At 45.2% G+C, this 19,858-nt stretch overlaps 1 protein-coding gene across 1 annotated transcript in view; it reads right to left on the reverse strand.

The window, feature by feature from the left end:
- LOC143360541 (uncharacterized) overlaps positions 1–19,858 on the reverse strand; it is a 154,408-nt gene that overhangs the window by 44,496 nt on the left and 90,054 nt on the right. The window lies entirely within an intron of this gene.

The raw sequence follows: 19,858 nt of genomic DNA on the forward strand, positions 1-19,858 counted from the left end.
GCACGCTCACGCACGCTTCTATCGATTATTTTCCCGCGTTTCGAACCCGACGCCGACACCGGCGGAGACAGACGAAAACCTCTAGCCCGCGAGAGCGCGCTGCTCTTGTTCTCACGGCCTCCGCCTCCGCCGAGGACAAAGAGCAACGTTCGCTACGACTCGTAATCCAAATAAGAAGATTACGTGCGTCCCACTCGAGCGGGAAACTCGCTTTCCATTTCGACGTACTCGCGCGCGCGCACGGCGTGCCCCGTCGAGCTTTGTCCTTGCTCCGCGGGAGCGTCGGAGCCACGCCTCCCGCTCACAAGCCACGCCTACTAAGCGTAAACCACGCCCCCTCGCGGTGCGTTCCAACGTAGCCGAATTTCGCACTGGTTTATTAACCCTTTGACTACTGTGGGCGCCTATAGGCGCTCAGAAATTTTGCGTTTGTGATACGGAGAGCGCCTATAGGCGCTCGACGTAGTTTGGCTTTCTGACACGGAGAGCCCCTGTAGGCGCCGCGCAAAATTATATCGGTATTTATTCCCATAAGTCATCTAAGTTAACGCTAATTTCTTTGGTACATACTCCGGTAGTCACCTGCTACTTAAATATTTAAATATGAAATAAAAATCAAAAAAGGAAAGTTAGAGGGAGTGGAGGCATGCGCACTGCTATTCGTATCCTCAGACGCAAACAATAAGCGAATTTTGAAGGCATAACTTCGTACTGTGGTAATTATGGTCTGCTCAGTGAATCATTCCATACCGCCTGATCCCACAATTTAAATTTAAATTTTAGAATTATTTTCTTGTTTTATCCCTAGAATGAAAAATTCGAATACCAAAATGAACAAAAAGAGTTCGCCGTTCTCGGCGCACATCGTAACTTAATTCCTGCCGTATGGTACGATCGGTGCATGTCTAACGATAAACTTCGCCGTACCCAGTGGACGTCGCGAGTGAATTCGTACCGTACCGTACGGCCGGTGCGTGCCAAAGTCTGCCGTAGCCGAAGGGTTAACACTACGGTGCAACTGCAGCATTATTAACTTCTCACCCCACATACTTTAATAGTTTTTCACTCAGTATTTGATACTCCTTCAAACTTACTCTTCATGTCTCGACAACAAAGTGAAATATAAAAGAAAAAAGAAGTAATTATGACACTGTATGCACTGATTAATGTTTAACAGTTTTCTTGTCAAATATTTGTGGGAATTGGAATTTATTGGGAAGATCAAGGGTTAACACTACGGTGCAACTGCAGCATTATTAACTTCTCACCCCACATACTTTAATAGTTTTTCACTCAGTATTTGATACTCCTTCAAACTTACTCTTCACGTCTCGACGACAAAGTGAAATATAAAAAAAAAAAAAGAAGTAATTATGACACTGTATGCACTGATTAATGTTTAACAGTTTTCTTGTCAAATATTTGTGGGAATTGGAATTTATTGGGAAGATCAAGGGTTAACACTACGGTGCAACTGCAGCATTATTAACTTCTCACCCCACATACTTTAATAGTTTTTCACTCAGTATTTGATACTCCTTCAAACTTACTCTTCACGTCTCGACGACAAAGTGAAATATAAAAGAAAAAAGAAGTAATTATGACACTGTATGCACTGATTAATGTTTAACAGTTTTCTTGTCAAATATTTGTGGGAATTGGAATTTATTGGGAAGATCAAGGAATGTATAAGTAAAGCAACGGGAAATATATGCATATACTTTATCTATAACGGACTTCCGTTTCCGGTCGCATGAGTATTTGAGGTGCGAAAAAGAGTGTACGGAAACTTAGGGTGAAAGTGTTGAGAGAAAGAGGTGTGTGGGGAGAAAGTGTGCGGAGAAGGGTGTCTGGAGGTTAGGGTCAGGTGTTAGAGAAAGGGATAAGGGCGGGATAGTGAGATAGAGAGCATTGGTGGAAGGATAAAGTGAGTGAGAGAGAGGTTAGGTCCGGGTGACGGCAGAGGGGAGTGCGCAGGATTACATCTGGAAGGAGTGGAAGGTAGCGCGATCTAGCGGGAGAAGAATAACTCAAGGAGGCGGAAAATTTGAAAAGAGAGGCAATTACAAAGTAGGAAAGGGCAGAAGAAATGAGTGAGAGAGGGGATGAAGAAAAGGGGGTGGGGAAAATAGAGGAGGGGGCGGGAAAAGGAAGAGTAGGAAGGATGATGAAGGATGAGAGGTTAGAACGGTGGTTTAGTCTAGATAATTTGGGGAATGTGGAAAGTGTGGGGAAAAAGAGGAGCAGAGAGGAATTGTTAGGAGAGGGGAGGGACGAAAGAGGAATGTTTAAAAGAAGTGACAAAACAAAAAGATCGCCAGAGAAGGGAAAGGAGGAGGCGGGGACAGAAGTTAGGAAGATAGAGGAAGTAATAAGAGGGCTAATAGGGGAAGTCGAGAGGATGAAGGAAAGGTTGAGGGAGGAAGGGGAAAGGTGGATGGAGGAGTGGAGGAACGAAAGGGAGAGATGGAGGGAAGAAAGGAACGAAGAGAGAAAGGAGGAGGAAAAAAGATGGGAAAGGATAGAAAAATGGTTAGAAAGAATAGAAGGAAGGGTAGAGGAGATAGAAAGAAGGGAAGAGGAAGAGGATGAGAGGAATAAAGGGGGAGAAGGAGGGATAGGGAGGGAAATGTTAGAGGAAAATAAGAGAAGAATTAGGAGAATAGAGGTATTACAAGATAGGAAGGAAAGGGAAGAGAAGCGGAAGAACATTATAATAAAAAAGATACAGTTAGAGGGAAAGGATGTGAAGGAGGAAGTAAAAAGGGTGTGGGAATTAGTGGGGGTGAAGGAAGAGGGGATAGAAGAAGTAAGGAAGATAGGGAAAGAAGGAAAAGATGGGTGTGGGATGGTGCTAGTTAAAATGGCGAATTTAGAACAGAAAAGGATAGTAATGGACAGAAGGAGGTTACTCAAGGGAAGGAAAGAATGGCTGGATGATGATTTAACAGAGGAAGAAAGGAGAGCAAAATGGAAAATAGAAAGGGAAGCGGAGAAGGAAAGAGAGAGGGGAATGCATGTACAGGTAGGGTACATGAGAATGTGGGTAAATGGAAGAATGAAGAGATGGAATGAGATAGAGGAAGTGTGGTATGGAGAACAGGGAAACGGGAAGAGGGAGAAGGGAGAGGAGGGGGAAAGAGGGGGAAAGCAAGGTACAAAATAACCTTCTGGAATGTGGCAGGATTAAGGAATAAGGACACGGAATTCTGGAAAGGGTTAGAGGGGTGGGACATAATAGTATTAATGGAAACGTGGATCGAGGAAAGGGGGTGGAGCGGGGTAAGGAGAAGGCTACCAAAGGGGTACATATGGGAAACGCAGTGGGCAAGAAGAGTAGAAAAAAGAGGAAGGGCAATGGGGGGCATGATAATAGGAGTAAGGAAAGAGATCGAGAGGGAAAGGGAGGAGGGAGGAGATGAAGAAGGTATGATGACGGTAAGGGTGAAGATAGGCGAGAAATGGTGGAGGGTGGTAGGGGTTTACGTAAACGGAGATCTGGAAAGAAAGTTGGAAAAAATGGGGCAATGGACAGAAGAAAGAGGGATCCGGGAAAGAGTAATTATAGGGGGGGACTTCAATGCTAGGACGGGAAGAGAAGGGGGGGAGGAAGTGGGAGAGGAGGAAGAGGGGGAAAGAGGGGAAGGGAGTAGAAAGTCGAAGGATGAGAAAATAAACGTAGAAGGGAGGAGGCTGATCAGATATCTAGGAGAGAGAGGATGGGGGATATTAAACGGTAGCACTAAAGGAGACGAGGCGGGAGAGTGGACATATGTAGGGGGGAAGGGGAACTCAGTAATAGATTATATTATAGGGAATGAGCAAACAAGGGAAGAGGTGGAAAGGATGGAAATAGGGGAACAGATTGATTCGGATCACATGCCAGTGACGGTTTGGATAGAAGGAGTGAATAGAGGGGATCTTAAAAAGGAGGAAAAAGGGAAAGGAAGGGGGAATAAGGGGGGTCGCTGGTCAGAGGAAGAAATAAAGGGCTTCAAAGAAAGATTTGGGGCCTTTAGGGGAGGAGAGGAAGGAGTGGAGGAAGAGTGGAAAAGATTGAAGAAAAGAGTAGGAGAGGCGTTGGAGACGATGGGGAAGAAAGAGAGAAAAAAGAGGGGCGGATGGTGGGACGAGGAGTGTAGGGAAGGGAAAAGGAAAGTGAGAGAGGAACTAAGGGGATGGAGGAAGAAGGGAGGGGAGGGTAAGAAATTTAAGGAAGAGAAGAGAAGATATAAGGAGTTATGCGAAGAGAAGAAGAAGGTAGAGAGAGAGAGATGGGAAAGGATGGTGGAAGGACTAAAAAATGAGAGTCAGATATGGAAAGTGGTGAATATGGAAAGGAAGGGGGGAGCGAGGATAGACGAAAGGATAAAGATGAAACAGTGGGACGAATATTTTAAAAAAGTATTAGGAGGAGTAGATAGGTGGGAAGGAAAGGAAGGGGTGGGTAGAAGTGAGAGGGATGGGGAGAGGAAGCTAGATAAGTCGGAGGTTAGTAGGGTGATTAGGGGTTTGAAGGAAGGGAAAGCTGCCGGGGGGGGGGCGGTATACCGAATGAAGTATGGAAATATGGAGGGAATGAGATGGAAGAATGGTTATGGAGAGTCTGTGACAAGGTTTGGAGGGAGGAGGGATGGCCGGAAGACTGGAAGGAAGGGATAGTGGTGCCAATAGCCAAAAAGGGAGACAATAGTAAGGTGGAGAACTATAGAGGTATAACGCTCACACAGACAGGGTATAAAATATATGCTGCGGTATTGGCGGAGAGGATGAGAGAGGAGATAGAGAGAAAAGGGTTACTACCAGACAGTCAGGCAGGTTTTAGGAAGGGGATGGGGTGTATAGACAATGTGTATGTGTTAAATTATTTGATAAATAGACAGATTAGAAGGAAAACAAAAAAGTTGATCATTATGTTCATAGATTTAAAAGCGGCCTTCGACTCGGTAGACAGAGAAGTGCTAATGAGGGCAATGAGGAGGAGGGGGGTAAGGGAGGGGCTAGTGGAGAGGTGCGAGGAGCTGATGAAGGAGACGAAAAGTAAAGTCAGAGTGGGGGAGGAAGAAAGTAATTGCTTCTGGACGGTAAGGGGAGTGAGGCAAGGGTGTCCACTAAGCCCACTACTATTTACATTATTAATGGCAGATGTAGATGAAGAGTTGGAGAGGGGCGGATGGGGGGGGGGGGTAAAAGTAGGAGGGAAGAAAATTTATACGCTAGTATAACAAGCGAACGATGACGGATCCACGGAACAACTCTTCGGGATCTACGGGTCGTGAGACGACGTCCGCGATCGTCACAACGATGCGGATTCCGCCGTTCTGGCCGGAAAAAGTTGCACTTTGGTTCAACCACCTAGAATCCCAGTTCTTGATCGGAGGAATAACCAAGGACGAGGTGAAGTTCGGTTACGTGGTTTCGCAACTGGACTTGAAATACTCGGAAGAGGTCGAAGACATTATTTGCAAACCTCCCGCCGACGACAAATACGAACAAATAAAAACCGCATTGATAAAGAGGTTGTCCGACTCAGACGGCACAAGAGTTCGTAAACTTTTAGAAGCCGAAGAAATTGGTGACAGGACTCCAACACAATTTTGGAGGCACATCAAGAAGTTGGCGGGCACCTCGGTCAATGACGAATTCCTGACCGAGATATGGAAGAATCGTCTTCCTGTCTGGACACAACAAGTATTGGCGGCAACTAAGGGGACGTCAGGTGACGCGTTGGCTGCCATAGCAGACAAGGTCCACGAGATCCAACCTGGAAGGAACAAGGTGGCAACAGTGTCGGAGCACGAGGGAAACAACGCGGATATGAAGATGCTCCTAGCAAAAATGCAGGAAATGCAAATGCAGATTAATGCATTGTCCCGTGGACGGGACAGGGAGCGAAAGAAATTTTTCCCAAGAAGACAAAGGAGTTCCTCACGATCTTCCATCCGCGAGAAAATGAAAACCGATAAATGGCTATGCAAGTACCATTTCAAGTTTGGAAAGGACGCACACCGTTGCATCAAACCCTGCAATTGGCAGGAAAACTAACGGGACCGTCGTCATTTGAGGCGGCTGCGTGCGGTGGTCCTAAGAGCGGCCGGATATTTGTAAAGGACTCCATTACGAAGACACGTTTCTTGATAGACACTGGTGCGGATTTGTGTGTTTTCCCGCGTTCAGGTGTGGACCGGCGCGTGAAAGAAGACACGTATGAACTTTGTGCCGCAAATGGGTCGAGAATCAAGACGTATGGTACCATGGCCATGCGATTGAGTTTCTCGCTACGTCGGGAGTTCCTATGGGATTTCGTGATCGCGGATGTGGAAACCCCGATCATAGGAATGGACTTCCTGGCGCATTATAACCTACTGGTGGATCCACGACATCAACGTTTGATCGACGCGACAACGTCATTGTTCGTGGCAGGAGCACCAGCACCAGGGAGCGAGCCGACAATAAGGACCATCACCGGGGATTCGAGGTACCACGGCCTACTCAGGGAATATCCAGAGTTGACCCGCCCGCCGGTCTTCAGGAGAAAAGCGGTAAGACACAACGTGGAACATTATATCGAGACAACGTCGGGACCGCCGGTTTATTGTAAGCCACGACGATTGGCACCGGATCGTTTGAAAGAGGTGAGGGCGGAATTTGACCTCATGCTTCGGCAAGGCATTATCCGTCCCTCCAAAAGCCCATGGGCCTCGCCGTTACACGTAGTTTTAAAAAAGGACGGGACATTGCGTCCGTGCGGCGACTACCGAGCACTAAACGCGAGAACCGTACCTGATAGATATACGCCTCCACACATCGAAGATTTCGGGCAGAGACTTCACGGGAAGTCAGTTTTTTCGAAAATCGATCTAGTTCGGGCGTATCATCAGATTCCTGTCGCGACGCAGGACGTGGAAAAAACGGCAATCGCGACGCCATTCGGGTTATTTGAATTTCTAGTTACGCCATTCGGGTTGAGAAACGCGGCGCAAACGTGTCAGCGTTTCGTAGACGGAATCATACGCGATTTAGATTTTGTTTACGCGTATGTCGACGATTTCCTTATTGCATCGAATAACGACCAGGAACACGGAAAACATTTGAGAATTTTATTTGACCGGTTTTTAGAATACGGTGTCGTTATTAACCCGGGAAAATGCATTTTCGGGGTCGAGGAAATATCATTCCTGGGGTATTCGGTGAATAAGGAAGGCGTCAAACCGATGGCTGAACGGGTCGATAGCATTAACAAATTCCCGCGTCCGCAAACAATTAAAGAGCTACGTAGATTCCTGGGTATGATTAATTTCTATCGCCGTTTCATACCAAACGTAGCAAACATTTTGCATCCGTTAAATAATTTACTGAAGGGATCAAAGAGAAGTTCGGAAACTACAGCCTGGTCTAGCGAAAGTGAAAAAGCATTTGCATTAGCTAAGACGACTCTTGCTGATGCAACTTTGCTAGTGCATCCTGCTCCAGGGGCACCGATTAGCATCGTGGTAGATGCATCGGATGTTGCTGTTGGAGCAGTGATTCAGCAGAAGGTTGACAAAATTTGGCAACCATTGGCATTCAGCGCAAAATCCCTTACGGAAGCACAGAAAAAGTACAGTGCATATGATCGAGAATTGCTGGCAGCTTACATAGCGGTAAAAAGATTTAAGCATTTTATAGAAGGCCGAAATTTCATTTTGTTTACCGATCACAAGCCTCTTACGTTCGCCTTTCAACGGAATTTGGATAAATGTTCACCTCGACAATTTAGATATTTAGACTTTATTGGACAATTCACTACGCGGATATTACATATTAAAGGTATAGACAACAGCGTTGCAGATGCATTGTCGAGGATAGAGGCAATTACAGCAATTCCCGATCATAGTGTTTTAGCAAAAGAGCAAGAGAGCGATCTTGAATTAACAGAAATGCTTAATACAAATTCAACATCCCTTCAGTTGAACAAAATATATTTTCCGGACCAAAATGTTTATTTAGTATGCGACGTTGCTAACGGATGGGTCAGACCGTACGTTCCTAATTGTTTGAGACGCAGCATTTTTGATGCGCTGCACGGGATGTCGCATCCCGGGATTAGGACGACGCAGAAATTAGTTTCGCGACGGTTCGTTTGGCCATCGGTTAACGTCGACTGCAGAAAATGGGCGCGTTGTTGTATCCAGTGCCAACGCGCGAAAGTATCAAGACATGTGTCCGCTCCGGTTGGAAAATTCGACACCACCGGCAGCAGATTCGAACATGTACATATAGATTTAGTTGGTCCATTACCCTATTGTCGCGGTTTTAGGTATATTTTTACTATGATCGATCGTTTTTCGCGGTGGCCGGAAGCCGTACCGATTGCAGAAATCGACGCGAAAACCGTTGCGAGCGTTTTTATTAGTACATGGATTGCACGTTTTGGGGTACCTTTGAGAATTACAACAGATCAGGGACGCCAATTCGAGTCGCACCTGTTTAAAGAGCTCGCACAGATAATAGGGACAGACCACTTTAGAACGACCGCCTACCATCCGCAAGCAAATGGTATGGTGGAAAGGTTTCATCGTCAGCTTAAGACAGCAATAAAATGCCACGCGACCGATGATTGGGTAGAGACCTTACCTGTGGTCCTGCTCGGTGTACGGTCAAGTGTTAAAGAGGATTTGGGAGCAACGGCCGCAGAAATGGTTTATGGGACAGGTATCAGGTTACCTGGCGAATTTTTCGTTTCGTCCAGGATTGAAGCATCGTCGGTATGGGTTGAAGAGTTTCGGAGACGAATGTCGAAAGTGAGACCTTCCCCAGTGATTCGACACGGCGAGCGCAAAACATTCATTTTTAAAGAATTGGATACTGTCCCATATGTGTTCCTGCGGCACGATGCGTTAAAAAGCTCATTATATCCAACATATGATGGCCCATATAAAGTACTGCAACGTGGCGACAAAACTTTCGTAATAGATATCGGTGGAAAACGAGTAACGGTTTCCATCGACAGGATTAAACCTGCATTTGTATTGGCTGACGATGACAATAATAGCAATATCGAGCAAAGCCCCCATAGTCAGGTACCTCACAGCGAAATTATTGTTTATACCGAAAATAGAAGTAGAGTCAACAATCGAGATCAAGCGCCAACGGATGCGCGATTTACAACTCGCAGCGGTAGGCGCGTTCGATTTCCGGATAGGTACCAGGCCGCTTTTTAGAAATAAGAGTTTCTGTATATACTCTATTCGTTATTCTGTATTTAGGTAGTTACCCAACAGTAGTGGTTAAGTTTGTATTATTGTAGGTTAGGGTTAGTACTTTGATTTATATTCACGGTAGAATACAGCAATAGTGTAGAATATAGGTATATATATTATCTCGTTTATTAGGGTCGTTGGCACTGGTAGGGGGGTGATGTGGCGGACCCCTTGGAGAAGGGTTCATCGGACCCAGGTAGGAGCGTCGTTTGCAGGCTGGGACCTTGGACGCACTTGGTCGCCAGGCCCAAGCTTTTCCCGAGCGCACACTTAGTCGCCGGAAGTCAGTTCCTACCTGGGGTGCACATTTGGCGACCAGGTTCGGGGTTTTCCCTTGGCGTGCACATTTGGCCGCCAACCCTTGACTTTCGCCAGGACACGGATGTTCGGTGCAAGGACACGAACTTTCTCCAAGGGGCACGTACAGGAAGCGACATCCCCACTCCAGAAGTTTCCTTGTTCGAAGGAAATTTCTGGAGGCGCGGGGGACTAGATATAAGCACGGATTCTGACGGATGAAGAAGTCAGTCTGTAAGGTCAGTTAGTTCAAGTCAGTCTGTAAAGTCAGTCAGTCAGTTCATTCGCCGTCAGTTGTTTCATTGTTATTTCATTTGTTGTTCCTTGTTACGTCGTTAAGTTTTTGTTGTTTATTAAATAAATGTTTATTGTTATATTGGGTGAATCATTTATTGAACAACCAAACAAGAACATATACCAAATATACTTTATCTATAACTATAAATATTACTAGTTCTGTTCCTTTTTCCTCAACTCCTCCTCCTCCCTCACCTGCCTCAGCTGCTCCAGCACCTCCTCAACCCGTTCTTTCGACAAATATCGGCGGGGTTTGTTGGGATAATAACGTGCTACACGATCAAGTGGCACCTGGGGGGGTAAAAGTAACATATATATGTTTACAGCACCGGTCCAGCCAGGGACATATATCGGTCAAGAGACACTATTCACGGCCGCACACGGGGTATACCCCGCGGCAGTGGGGATAGTTCTGGGATATTTATCCTTTAGATGTTTGCGACAAATATCGAGAAAACGCTGTAATTAATCGCGACTGGAGAGAGGCGCCCGGGAGTGCAGATCGAAGTCGAAAGGGTTGGTCTCGCGTGACTCCACTCCGTCGGCCGCGCCGCAAAGGGAAAAAACTCCGAGTGTTAGTTAAAGGCGGCGTCGACGAGCCACCGCGAGTCAACGAGCGAGAAAGACTTTCACTGGTTCCTTTGTCCCCGTCGTTTCACGGCCACGAACCGCGCCGCGCGTCGTGTTCTCCTTTCTTTTTGGCACGCGTTGCTCGCCCCGTATCAAGCAGCTCGATAACACTGTCCAACAAAATTAAACTTTTTTCGAGTTTCGCAATACCTGTTGGGTGATTCTTATACACTTTGTCATCCTAAAACCGAATCTGAAAGTAGAATTGCTCCATCACGCAACGTTTTCGAAAAATTTTGGTTTTTGTAAAAATGCCCGATTTTGATACGAAACGACGTGTTACGCAAAAACTAAATACGCGAGAAAGTTCAAATTTGAGTCAAGAGATAGAGGGGACTCTCCTCTACATATTCATATAGTCAATTATATTTTTATGTACTTCCTAATAGTTGTAAATGGTTGTTAAAGTTTGAAAATGTGCCGACGCGGGTACTTTGTACGCTCTATTTTTGTATTTATGTGAAAAATCCTTTATCTAACAGGAATTTACTATACAGGAATGCATTCTACAGACATTTCTGGTAAAGAAACCATTCACGAAAAGTATTTGGTTCCCTTAATGTACGAGAAGGATCAGAAAATGTTAATTGACAGCGTGTGCGCGACGCGTTCGCGCCAGACGGCCATTGCAGCCTTTTCGCGACTCGCCAGGGCCGTCGCTGTGCGTAGTCGACGTTGGTACCACTCAAGTATGTCTTTGCTTACTATGCTTAATTAAATACATTTTTTTTTGCCTTTTTGGGTGCCAATCATTACAAAAGATTATAAAAATACGAGTTATATTCACATTTCATTGTGGAAATGCTTAATAAAGAAAATTGACCGCAGCAATGCGGTGACTGGAAAATTTTATTTTCAGTAATTGTTGTCTTATCTTTATAATTGTAATACCAATGGACATTCAAGATTCTTCCGATTAAAATAAGTCCAAACACTATGTAAATGGGACTATTTTTATCGATTTTATTGATCGAAGTACATAATTAAGACATAGATCGCTCTATATTAAATCGATAAAATCTCGCGGAAGTGTATAAATCAGCCGGACTGTTTTTGTTATATTCATGACGAAATTATTTTAAAATCAAAACAAGGAATACAGTTCCAGCATTAATCTTTCATCAAGATATTTCAACAATGGAAAAACGTTACAAAGGAAAAGACTTATGTGCGGATGCTTGCTGATTACTGCTGGATACTTATTATTGAAAATCGGGATACCAGGAACAAACGGCAAGCTAGGCGGAAACATTTTTAATTTGTTTACATCAGAAATAGGTAAGTTTTTGTATTCAATTTTCTTTATTAAGCATTTCCACAATGAAATGTGAATATAACTCGTATTTTTATAATCTTTTGTAATGATTGGCACCCAAAAAGGCAAAAAAAATGTATTTAATTAAGCATAGTAAGCAAAGACATACTTGAGTGGTACCAACGTCGACTACGCACAGCGACGGCCCTGGCGAGTCGCGAAAAGGCTGCAATGGCCGTCTGGCGCGAACGCGTCGCGCACACGCTGTCAATTAACATTTTCTGATCCTTCTCGTACATTAAGGGAACCAAATACTTTTCGTGAATGGTTTCTTTACCAGAAATGTCTGTAGAATGCATTCCTGTATAGTAAATTCCTGTTAGATAAAGGATTTTTCACATAAATACAAAAATAGAGCGTACAAAGTACCCGCGTCGGCACATTTTCAAACTTTAACAACCATTTACAACTATTAGGAAGTACATAAAAATATAATTGACTATATGAATATGTAGAGGAGAGTCCCCTCTATCTCTTGACTCAAATTTGAACTTTCTCGCGTATTTAGTTTTTGCGTAACACGTCGTTTCGTATCAAAATCGGGCATTTTTACAAAAACCAAAATTTTTCGAAAACGTTGCGTGATGGAGCAATTCTACTTTCAGATTCGGTTTTAGGATGACAAAGTGTATAAGAATCACCCAACAGGTATTGCAAAATTTTTTTGGTGTTGGACAGTGTAATCTCTCGAACGAAACACACGTCGTCGTGCCAGACGAAACCACATTTTCCACGAGAATAGACTTTGAACAATGATCGATACGCGTGGAAGAGGAGTGTCAAAGGTGACGCCTGTCTCGAGCGTGCAAAAAGACCGGCACGAGACTCCGGCGGGATGACCTAATAGCAAATAGTCCGCGAACAGGTTCGAGACGGGTATCGGACAAGAAAACTGGCGGGGGGACGATTTGTTCCGAGGCTCCGCCGGGAAGCTACAAATTTATGTGACGCGTGACGAGATACGGCGGACTCGGTGCTCTTAAAATATGTCGCAGACGGCGATTTGCACATGCAACGGTACCCGTGGCCCCGTGCATGTGCAGAAGAGTACGTCGCAACAGTGGCAAGAGATCGGCCGGACGACCAGCCGGTTGGCAAACCGGTTTTGTTTCGTCGCGGAAGCCGCCTCTCTCCGTAGTTTCTACTGGCTTCGATTTCATTCCTAATGGCCCCGATGAAATTCATCCCGCGTCTCTGTATCGTTATGCGCGATTGCGTGCCCGTACCCCTCCTCCCCACCCCGCCATCTATCTCTCAATCCTCCCCTGATTTTCCCTCAGCCGAGGAAACGAGAAGTCGTCGCCCCGATTGGAAAATCCCTCCCCCTCGAAGTGCTGGACGCATTCATTTTTTCAATCAAACATCAACCAACTTACAGTCACTTCTCGATATTTGTCCAAAACATGGGCGGTGCCGGCGACATATATCGTCCAAGAGACATACCAGAGCAGTGTCACGTTTCTCTCGAGCTTCATGGCTCTGCGGTAGTGTACAGTGTAGATAATTCCGTGACGTTTATCATCCAGGCCTTGGCGACATATATAGACAAATTAAGCTTTCATATTGGGGCCACGCAGAAACATAGAAATGTCCAGAGGCAGCTGTTGTCTACTGATAAAAGAATAATAGATCGAATACAAAGAACGGTTCATTGTAAATCTATGTAAGAAATAACAAATACATCCCACGACCTGATATTGTTTGATTACTATTGTTAAAGTATACATTTAGAATGCATCTATGTAGGAATGAAAAAAGGCTCCTCTATCCCTTATACCTGGGTTAACTTATTTTCATAACCTACAGGATAATTAACAACTATGTTCAAGTATTTAACATTGCGTTCGTTGCGGCTCGCGCGTGGTACAGTGAATTCTCGATATATGTCAACAACGCGGGTCTTACCAGCGACATATATCGTCCAGGAGACATACCCGAGCCGTGTTTACACTCCTTGGGGTCCAAGGCCTCTCGAGCTTCTTGGCCCCTGACGGGATATACCCCGCGGTAGTGAGGATAATTCCGCGACGTTTATCATCGAGGCCTTGGTGACATATACAGAGAAATTCACTGTATTCGCGACATTTTCCTGATCGAAAAGACACCGAACGGGACCCAATTTCGATCACAATCAGCCACGAACCGGAGTCGCCAAATTAAGACTTGTCTCCCCACTCCATACTTCCCCTCTCACGGCGCTGTTACCCCTCGGTCCGGTCACGTGACGCGTTTCGTCACTGTGTCGTAATGTCACGTGACTGATCCGGTACTGGCAGAAAGAGAGAGAGAAAGAGAGAGCTTACCTTTTTCCCCTCGATTCGCGTCAGTACTCCTGATGTGGTGATTCTGGTAGAATCCATCGACCTGGCGCGACCGTTCGGATAATCGAGGTTCTATCGTGGGTCAGGCAAAGATGATCGAAAGTGTGTCGTGTTTGGGCTCGTTTTAATGGAAAAAATGTCACGAATGCGTTGGTAAAAGCTTGATGAATAAATCATTGAAGAGAAACAATGAAGACACCAGAGGAGGCGTTAGTTTTCGGGCGAGAATGACGTTGGAACATCAACAAAAGTAAGTCGAGTGTTGAAGGATACTGAGAGTGTCCTGGTATATTTTAACGGTCCTCGGGTATTTATTTATTTTTAAAGTCCTCTTTATTTATTGACCCTGGTCAGAAGTGGAAGGCCTGCAACCTTACACTTAAAAGAGGCCCTGAGTAATAAATTAAGGGTCCTCCTCCCACATCTGTTTTCCCGAGTGGACCCAACAGAGGTTTCTTTTCTTCCCCCTAAAACTTTCTCTGTATACACGTTGCATTCTAGTGCGTTATTTTCTTACATTATAAATACCCATTTCAATGGATTAGGTGTGAGAGATATGCGAAAGAGGTCTGGAAAGTGAACTGTTTGTATATTGCCCTTTCAATGGGCTTGCTCACGGAGGTCTCGCAGTGGTGTCCGACGACACTCCAAATCCTTTGCCGCGACTTTCGTCTCGCGTCGCTCCCGTTCGTTTTCGATTTAACGAAAAACTGAACTCATTGAAATGAATAGAGGGCGTTGTTGATTTTATGCCACCCCCCTTGAACGATATGTTCAACGTTGATGCAATGCTAAATAACTACGATAAGATTATGAGTAAGATACGGTATGATACAAAGAATGATGAAGATTTACATTGGCGAATGAAATGTGAGTGATGAAAGATTAAGTTAATCCATTGGCAGTGGCGCGAGACGCTTCATGGAGCGTTTGTGTTCACCGCGCGATGTCCGTACGGTTGCTGCGCGAATGACGCCGTCTTCGCCAGGATGAATTGCGGTGACTCGTCCCAAAGGCCACTGCATGGGTAGTGTGTTGTCTTCCTGGACCGGAACCATTGTCCCAATCGGAAGGTCGGCTGTTTCGTTGGTGTGGCATTTTTTGCGGACTGTCAGCTCCTCCTGCAAATATGCGTTTCTCCACCGTTTCCAGAAGTGGGCCTTAATTTTCTGTCTATGTTGCCACGACGAGAGTCTACCATCGGGCAAGCTCGTATGGTCATGGTCAGGCACGCTGGTCATTGATTCGGATCGTTTGGATCAGTGGATACCGAGGTTAAGGGACGCGTGTTTAGAATTGATTCTACTGGCGCTGCAAGGGTTAGGAGACCTTCGAAGGATAGCAACGTGTCACCCATTACGCGTGTTAAATGGTGTTTTTTGGGTGATAGTACGGGATGCTTTTCTCCGTACAATATCTGTGACTTCGATAATCGTCCGCCTACTCTCAACATTCCGTCGGCGTCCAGAAACGTAGATAATGATAATACAGTGACTCCCAAAAATATTCGGACGCTAGCTATAGAGTAGAAAGGTCGCGAGTTATATTTTGCGTGTCGTGAGGCTCACATGCACGTTCTTCGTGAGACAAAATGATTTCTTGCGGTGCTTGTTCGATCTCCCGGAACTTTGAGCCCCGATCGTCTAATAAGTTGCGCACCACATGACAGTTTCCAGAACTCTGCATCGGTTATGTAGGAAATCTAACAGTTGTTCCATGGTCGGAGGACCGGAACCTTGTGTCTTTTCCTTCCACCGCAGCCGCGTTTGTTCATCCAGTTTGCTCGTTATCGCGTAAATCGGGAATGCCTCTAAAAATGGCTTGTTGAGAGCCTGTAACGCGTTATAGTGTTTCATCGCTTCGTCGGTCAGTTCGCAAAGCGCTGAGGAGTTGAGTCGCGAACACGTCGGTAGCTCGAAAAAGGCCTGAATTCGATGATTAATGACGATGCTTGGATCGTTGTAATGCCGAAAAATGCGAAACTGTTGTCGTCTGCGTTCAATTCTAGAGCTTCTTCGATCGAGTTCAAGGTCGCGAAGTCGTGTTCGATTTGCGCGATGCGTAACTTTAGCTGATCCATTGGGATCTCTTCCGACTCGTGGATTGCCGATACGAATAATTTAAAGATCGATAACTTCGTTTTTATCGTGGCGCGTTTGCGTATAAGATCGCGATCTACGTTGTACGCGTTTCCTTCGGAGGCCATTACGATAGGATTGATGAGGACGGAAAGAAAGGAAAATTAGCGAATATGACGAGTGCTTGACTCACGAATTACGATGATGGTGTCTCGAAGGAGCGGTGGACTCGTTCTCGTGTCGTTGCCGAATCCTTTGATGATGAACCAGTGGACGTTGACTCGCTCCTGGTTGACGATTTGGATGTTATCCAGAATGCCGGCGCTCTCGATGAATCTCGAACTCGTTGGGTTGGTGGTTCAAGGTGGAAATCCCTGCTGCAACGTTGTTTGATGCCGTCTGCCGATTTCCCCTTGATGAGTTGATGGTGGAAGTTAGCAGCAGTACTTGTATGCTGCCTTCCGATGATGGATACAGTGAATCAGCTGATTACACGTTGCCACTGCCACGGGGACGCATCGTCTTCTCGTACGATTACGTGATAATCTGCCGATCGGCGTTTCGCTGAAATCGTAATCTGGCACACTTGTTAAAGTTTCACCAACAATGAAGTGACCAGGAGTGATGTGATGGGAATTCAGAATGGCTTTTAACCGGTTTATGAACGTTAATAACCTTTCATACGAAGGCAACGCATTACCGATCGTCCTTAACGAATGATGTGTAGTTCGGCGAACTACTGCCTCCCCCAAACCCCCAAAATGCGGTGATCGTGGTGTAATAGACTTCGAATTTATGCCTTCGTTGGCCAACGTGGTCGAGATTGTGTCGTTTGTCGTTTTAGCTTTGAAAAATGCGTGTAGTTCTTTGAATTCCCGATTCGCGCCTACGAAATTCGTTGCGTTTCTCCGAATAAATATCGGAACTAATACTTCGCCGTGCAAAGTATCGCCGTAGCGTTGCCAGAAATGCATTTGCGGTCAAATCACCGACTGTTTCAACGTGTACCGCCTTGGTACAAAAAACTACGAAAATGACTAAATAATTTTTATCTACTGGCCTTTCAATAAAAATATCGCTCCCGAGCGGAGATTGTTTAGAAACATCGCTTGTTATGGATGTTCTCATTAATACGTTTTCTGCATTATGTGATTTTTCTGTCCGAGTTTCTACCTCGATAATTTGTTCGTGTTGCATAGATTGCTGTGTATCCTTTACCCTTACCAATTGATTTTCATTTGTTTCGCATTGAGACTTCGACATATGCATTCTTTTCTTTCCCCTTTCAATATTTATATTTTCTGCCGATTCAGATGATTTTTTGACTTTGTCAACTAAAACAAATTCAACATTTTTATTTTCACTCTCGTTTTTCAACCTCTGCGTTGGCATCGAGTGCACAGAATTCTTCTGAGAATTTCTTTCTTGCCACTCATCAGCTGGCACATCTTTAACTAAGTCTACATCTATATGTGCATCAGAAAGATTTTCGTCGACTTGCATTTTTTCTTCCTGCCTTTGAACAGTTTCAGGAATTTCATTCTTCGCTACGTTATTTCGCGAATTCGAATCAATTATAGATTTTTCCTCTGATGCCAAATAGATATCGAATTTAGAAGTATTCTGAGTTACGTCTACCCTTTGCAATGTTTTATTGATAGCTTCTACCGAGGAATGCGCCACATTAGAAGAGTGACTTTTTTCAATCGTATTAGTTACATTATTTTCGTTTTCATTTGCAAGTTCAAAATCATGTGACCGTGTACGAACATCGAAAGATTCCTTCATTATACTTTCATGACTAGGAACTTTAGCAGACATTCCTGCCTCTGGTAAATCGTTTGTAATAGATTCCCGCATAGCAATTTCTGTCTCTTGTAAATCATTTAACCGCGGCTTATCGCGTACAGTGAAAAGAAATTGGTCGGCGATGCCTGGCCAATCCGTGGAGGAGCCACAAAATTTTGGAAGATGCATAGATTCTAACGTTACTGGCGATTGGTTATTCTTCACCGTGTTTTGATTGAAAGTAACATTTAACAATTGCGGTTGATCGATTCCTTCTAGAATTTCATGTGCCTCACCAATGTTCGCGTAATATAAATCTTCAAATTCCGTGCGCTCGCTAAGACGTGTGTTACAGATGGAAATGCGTATTTTTGTTTCTAACTGCAGAATTCATGTATGCGAAATTGACACGGAATGAGATGGGGAATATTGTAAGAGATTAGTGGAGGATGGCTACTGCTAGTCATTTTGATGCGAAAATTGTGTATACCACAAAGAGTAAACACCCGAATCTCGTTGACTTTGGCGACTACGCGATAGCGTTTGTTGCATCTCAAGCCAATAGCGTGTAAAGATAGTCACAATGTGTCTAGCTTAGGCCGCAAAAACACCTCAATTTGGAGAACTTTCTCACCTGAAGGGTTTCTAGCGAGCACGGAAAAACCGAAAGGTGGATCCGGGGCCGCCAGGCTACAGAGGGTCGCGAGGTTCGGGTAAAAGGAAATATGATTGTAAATTAAAGCGATTAGCCGTCTGGTGAAAGTCATTGCGCATGTGGCATGCAAGGATGAGCCCAGAATTTGTATACCTGGGACGACGGTTTGAAATAAACAGTACAAAGCGACAGCTTTAGCCTTTTCCACGAATCTCAGTTTAGTTGATAAAAGTTAGGGGAACAGTATGTAAAGCGCGCGAGCGAACGTTCAGTTGTTGTCCATTCGTCATCGAACCGCCACGAAAAATCCGAATTTGTTAAACGGGTGAAAAATAAAGTTGTGTTCAGATACATTTTGGTGCCGAAACCCGGGAACTTGCTGTCCGGTAGACTTTCACCCGTGAAGTAGTGGATACGACGATGGCGGGAAGAAAGAGAAAAATACCGTCGGCTGAACCCAGTACGGATGCGCCACGGAAGAAGCAGACTCGAGCAACTGCGATGGAGGAGCCGAGCCAGGAACGGGAGCCCCCTAATGACGACCAACCGGGACCATCCAGAATGGTAGGCGTTTCGGAAACCACACCGTCCAGGATGGGAATCGTCGAGGAAGAGGAAGACCATAATCCGGACGAAGACATCGAACTGCACGCTGGGGCACACAGTACCCCTCAGCAAGAATCGAGTGAAGGTATACTTCATACCCTGCGAATCGGAGACGCGGCCGCACATCTCGCTCAAGCGATTGAGAACACCTTAAAATCGGTGCGGGAAGCGTCGATGGGAGAGGGAAACTCGCGTTTCGTGAACCGTTTAACTTCAGCAGGCAAATTACCCACGTTCTCGGGAGACCCGCTGGAATGGATACATTTCAAGGAATCGTACCGTCTAACAACAGAGCTCGGTGCGTACAGCGATCGCGAAAATATGGCTAGACTTTTCACTGCGTTAAAGGGAGAAGCGCGCGACGCTGTAAGCACATTGTTAGCCACGAGCCAGGACGCGGACACAGTGATGCGTGCTTTGGAACTAAATTTCGGTAACAAAAACGTAGTTGCGCGGAAAATTATAAACGACATCAAAGGTTTGCCTCACCTTGACGCGGGCAGTGTCAACATAGCGCAATTTGCGACAAAACTTCGCAATGCGGTCGTTGCCTTCCGATCTTTGAAACTCACCGGATATTTGCACAGTCTCGAATTAATTCAAAACGTGGGAAGCAAATTGCCGTCCGC

Source organism: Halictus rubicundus, chromosome 13 (assembly GCF_050948215.1).
Source record: "Halictus rubicundus isolate RS-2024b chromosome 13, iyHalRubi1_principal, whole genome shotgun sequence".
NCBI classification, from domain to species: domain Eukaryota; kingdom Metazoa; phylum Arthropoda; class Insecta; order Hymenoptera; family Halictidae; genus Halictus; species Halictus rubicundus.